Here is a 5,864-nt window from a genome sequence, read left to right as displayed (position 1 = left end):
ACTTGGACGCCCAGTCTTCCAATTTCCTAAGGTCTACCTGCAATTTTTCACAATCTACACTAAACTAAACTAAACTAAAGCTTAACTTTATATACCGGGTCATCATTCTGAGAAAGCTCGACTCGGTTTACAGCAATTCGATATAGATGAAGAAAAATTACAATGATTAAATAAAAACTAAAGAAGGTAATAGCAAAGTTTCAAAGAAATTAGTTTCCAAAATGTTTGGCAAATAGGAAAGATTTTAGAGATTTACGGAAAGATTGGAACGAACTGAGGCTCCTTAGAATTAAGGGGAGTTCATTCCAAAGTTGAAAAGATTTGAAAGCCAGAGATTGACTGTCCTGTCACAAAATTTTTTACTGACTCAACTAACAACATTGCTGCCTCAGATCTTAATATCCTATTTGATAAATTTACAGACATTATTTGTTGTAAATACAATGGTGATTGCCCATATAAGATCTTATGTACTATTATCAATGGTTTATACTGTATTCTCCATTCAGTGGGGAACCAATGCAATTCTTTCAATGCCAGATGCATTAATGCAAACCAATTAACACCCATCAAACACTTTGCTGCAGCATTTTGAATCACCTGAAGCGCATGCTACCTACTCTTCATCATTGCTAGTTATAAATAGTCATTTTTCCTAATTACTGAACTTTGTAAGAAAAATTAAAAATCAGCCCAAGGTATTAGCAATTTCCCTGGAGAAGCGGAGACTTAGAGGGGACATGATAGAGACTTACAAGATCATGAAGGGCATAGAGACAGTGGAGAGGGACAGGTTATTCAAACTTTTGAAAACTTCAAGAACGAGAGGCCACTCGGAAAAATTAAGAGGGGACAGATTCAGAACCAGTGCTAGAAAGTTCTTCTTCACCCAAAGGGTGGTGGACACCTGGAATGCGCTCCCAGAGGGCGAAATAGGACAGAGTACGGTACTGGAGTTCAAGAAGGGATTGGACAATTTCCTGGAGGAAAAGGGGATAGAAGGGTATGGATAGAGGATTACTATACAGGTCCTGGACCTGATGGGCTGCCCCGTGAGCGGACTGTTGGGCCTGATGAACCTCTGGTCTGATCCAGCAATGGCACTGCTTATGTTCTTATGTTCTATATGTAAATGCTTCTAAAATGACCTCCTAATTTTTGAAAAGCAGCAATTTACAATCACCTCTTTTTGGATGAAGAAGAAAAAAATGGTATTCTACTGGTATCTTGTCTCTCTTTCCTACAAATCTACTGACATCATCAGCCATGAAATTTGGGAGAAGCTATGCAGGGATAGGTTTGTTTGGTTGCTTGTCAAAATTACATGATTGTCAAATATATTATGCTTGTGCCGTCTCCATCTTCCCAAGTGGCTATACTTTGTCTGGTCTCCCCTTCTTCTAGCCATTGCTACCAAAAACAGCATGAATGAAAATTCAATTGATTCTGCCCTTCAGTCATTTGGTATGACCTCACTTATCTGAAAATGCAAGTACATTGCTAATAGATTGATAGATATTTAAAATATATATATATAAATCATTTGCAACCAGATCATTCAAGCTTCTGAAGAAAACAAACTGATTATTATGGCACATCACAATGCAGTGACATCAATCATCCTGGTATTTGTTGAAGGAAAGGAACGTGGTCCTTCATTTTTGCTTGCAAAGCTCATTAAAGTGATGAGAGATCTCTGGAGGCTCACTTCTCACTGAGTTGCAGACTGCATGTAGTGGAAAAGTGCAGAGTTCTTTTCCTCCCTGCTGATTCTTTCCTCACTGACATGATTCAATTTTCAAGGATCTGCTACATATCATGCTGAGGTTTGACTTACACTAGTCTATTCATATGAAATAAAGGCCATCTGGAGCTCTGGATAGTGTTTCCTGATAGAGTTTAAACTTTTAGTATGCCTTTTCTATGAAGTGTCATTTCAGGAAAATCTGCACTATGGTATATTGTTGTACTGCTTGCAAACAGTTTGAATAATTGCAGGAGACTGACTTCTGTTCCTCAGTGTATTCAGCATGTAGGTGGGTACCTATTTTAAAATGTGTGTGTGAAATAATCTCGGAGAGATTGATATGCAAATGATTTATGAGGCTTTTAAATGTATAGATCTAATCAGTCAAATATTCTCTCTGAGGTCCAATTAGACTTTATTCCTACAAATCTGCTGTGTTCTCAAATTTAGGTGGTCACTAAAAGGACTACCCGCCAGTACTGCCTTGACATCTGCCCCGCTCGCTTACCGGCAGACGCCCCTGACCACATCATAGTCTAGCTGACTGAACTTCTGAATAGCTTATTAAATCATGGACAATTACCATCCCAAATGGGTCTCATCACTCTCACCCTGATTCCCAAGACTCAAAGGCCTGGATTCTCTATAGGGCGCCAATATCAGTGGCCTCCTAAAAAGTGGCCGCTGATAATATGCCAATGTGCCAATCACGAGATGGCACCGTATAGAGAATTGCACTTGTGTGAAAGATAGACGCTGGAAATGTAGGCGAAGGTTTTCTGGGTCTACATTTTCGACACCTATCTTTGTTGTGACTCACGCCTACATAGATGCTTTAGGCTACCTAACACTACTTCTGGCTTCAGCCACACCTATAGTGGCATTAGGCAGCCTAAAGCGCCTATGTAGGCGTGATTCCATTGCATATTATTTAGGCACTGGTAGGCACTTTAACATTGTGTGTGTGTGTGGGGGGGGGGGTTTGTTTTGAAAGGCATTTGTTAATGCAGATCTCTCAAATCCTTCAAACTACAGACTCATTGCTGGCATCCCAATATTAATTAAACTTCTAGAAGTACATGTCTGTAAACAACTCTCTGCCTATACTGAAAAATATTGATGCCTCCACCCTACACAGTTCGGATTTTATTCACAGCATAGCACAAAACTTCTTCTGTTAACCTTAATTAACAAAATCAAACAAATCTTAAGCATGGGACATCAGGCAATCCTACATATTGCAATTTGATAACTCAGCTGCCTTCAGCTCAGTCAACCACCGCCTACACTTAAGAACATAAGAACATAAGCAATGCTCCAGGGGTCCATCATGCCCAGCAGTCTGCTCACGCGGTGGCCCATCAGGTCTAGGACCTGTTAGTAACCCTCTATCTATACCCTTCTATCCCCTTTTCTTTCAGGAAATTGTCCAATCCCTTCTTGAACTCCAGTACCGTACTCTGTCCTATCACGCCCTTTGGGAGCGCATTCCAGGTGTCCACCACCATTTGGGTGAAGAAGACATTGTTTGCACTGTCCTACACTGGTTCAAGGACTTCCTACAGAACAGGAAATATGTTGTCTACAAAGATGAGGGGTGTGGTCTAATGGATCAGGCCAATCAGAATCTTAGGCCACTCCCAGTGCATCCCATGATGCACTGGGAAGGGGCTGGCCCGCCATTTGTGCAATGGAAGGATGCCTCCAGCTGCCCAAAATTATAAGGTAGGGGGTTCTGGAGGATGGGGGATCTGGTGGAGGGCAATAACCTTACAAGGTGGGGGGGGGGGGGTAGTTCCGGCAGGAGGAATTAGGCTATCACAAAACATCACTTGCCAACCCAAAATGGGAAAAGAGACTCACATTAACATCGTGGTCATTGAACATGTAGACTCCGGCAAGTCCACCACCACTGGACATCATATTTACAAATGTGGTGGCATCAATAAGAGCTGCTGAGATGGAAAAAGGTTCCTTCAAGTATGCCTGGGTGTTAGACAAACTGAAGGCAGAATGTGAGCGTGGTATCACCATTGACATCTCCCTGTGGAAGTTTGAGACTAGTAAATACTATGTCACCATCACTGATGCTCCTGGCCATAGAGATTTTATCAAGAACATGATCAATGGCACATCTCATGCTGATTGTGCCATTGTTGGTGAATTTGAAGCTGGTATTTCCAAGAATGGATAGACTCGTGAGCATGCCCTCTTGGCCTACACTCTAGGTATAAAGCAGCTGATTGTTAATATAAATAAAATGGATTCTAGTGAGCCACCTTACAGCCAGAAGAGATATGAAAAAATTGTCAAGGAAGTCAGAACTTTCATTAAGAAGATTGGTTATAACCAAGATACTGTAGCTTTTCTGGCAATTTTTGGCTGGAATGGTGACAACATGCTTGAACCTAGTTCTAATATGCCTTGGTTTAAAGGATAGAAAGTCACCCATAAAGATGGCAATGCTAGTGGCACACCTCTTCTCGAAGCCTTGGATTCCATTCTGCCCCCCAAGCTGCCCAACTGACAAGCCTCTTTATCTGCCACTTCAAGATGTCTACAAGATTGCTGGTATTGGTACTATACCAGTTGATCATGTAGAAACTGGTGTTCTGAAACCAGGCTTGGTGGTAACTTTTGCCCCTGTCAATGTCACAACTGAAGTAAAATCTGTTGAGATGCACCATGTAGATTTCAATGTTAAGAACGACTCTGTCAAAGATGTCTGTCATGGTAATGTTGCTGGTGACAGCAAAAATGATCCACCCCAGGAGGCTGCTAACTTCACAGCACAGGTTATCATCCTGAATCATCCTGGTCAGATTGGTGCTGGACTATCATACTACTCATATTGCTTGCAAATTTGCTGAGTTGAAGGAGAAGATTGACCGCCGTTCCGGTACGAAACTGGAAGACAATCCCAAGTTCCTGAAGTCTGGTGATGCTGCCATAGTTGATGAACCAGGCAAGCTTCTCCAATTACCCTCCTTTGGGTTGCTTTGCTGTTTGACATGAAACAGACTGTTGCTGTTGGTGTCATCAAAGCAGTTGAGAACAAGGCAAGGGTTGGCAAGGTTACTAAGTCTGCTCAGAAGGCCCAGAAAGCCAAATGAATATGTGCATCACCAGTGGTAGAAGAATGGTCTCTGAATTATTTGTCTTAATTGGTCATTTAAGTTTAATAGTAAAAGACTGGTTAATGATTATAATGCATCATAAAAGCATTTGAAGGAAGGAATGTTCATGGACCATTTGTTTTGTGACAGTTTTAAGTTATTAGTCCTTTTAAATCAATAATTTTTAAATGGAAACAACTTGACCAAAATCTGTCACAAAATTTGAGACCATTAAAAAGTTAATGCAAAAAAGAAAAAGAAAAAAGATTTTACAACTGTTCATTACATAATATTATTGAGAAGGTATTAATAGAGGTACTTCTCAAACAATCTGTGAATCTATATTTGTTGTTTATGTTATTTTCTTGCCCATGTAATCAAGTGTAGGATGTAGGATGCACATCACAACCAGTCTGAGAAATGTTGATAGAAAAACATGGCTGTTTAAAAACTTAAACTCAATGCTCCCATGGTGGCTCATACCATCTAACAAGGTCACATGTTTGATGAATTAAAATGGTGTGTCCTGGAACAGGTCTCTACTAATTTTAATGGGGACAAGATGTCATGCTTACTAGTATAAGAACAATTTTAGATTTATCACTTGCAATCTTTTAAACCATATGGCATGAAGGAGTGTGTGGAATGGTTAATAGTAAAACAGATTTGTTGACAATAAAGTTTTGTCCATTAAAGAGTGCCATCATTATGTTTTGTGTCTATTTCAGGTGTACAAAGCTTAGCTGGCAAATGTAATGCTGGAGAAAGCTGTCATAATTTTTTGGAGATCCCACAGATATGGTTGTGAAATTGGCTCTGCCCCTAACGAAGAATCAAAATGGGGTGTTCTGTTGGGCAGTACTGTGGATTTTCACACCTTAAAGAATTAAGATTAGTAACAAGTTGTGTACGTACACTTTGTACTGGAACAAGAAAAAAACCTTTTTTTGACTGATTCTCTCTTTCACTTATTGATTTCAGCAACCATAGATAGTATGAAG

The 5,864-nt window shown here is 40.2% G+C and overlaps 1 pseudogene; it reads left to right on the top strand.

Annotated features, from left to right (window-relative positions):
* The first annotated feature begins 3,592 nt into the window (after positions 1-3,592).
* On the top strand, positions 3,593-4,860 carry LOC117355547 (annotated as a pseudogene).
* Positions 4,861-5,864: the final 1,004 nt, after the last annotated feature.

This window comes from Geotrypetes seraphini, chromosome 2, assembly GCF_902459505.1.
Source record: "Geotrypetes seraphini chromosome 2, aGeoSer1.1, whole genome shotgun sequence".
NCBI lineage: Eukaryota > Metazoa > Chordata > Amphibia > Gymnophiona > Dermophiidae > Geotrypetes > Geotrypetes seraphini.
This window is presented reverse-complemented; position numbering and strand designations above follow the sequence as displayed.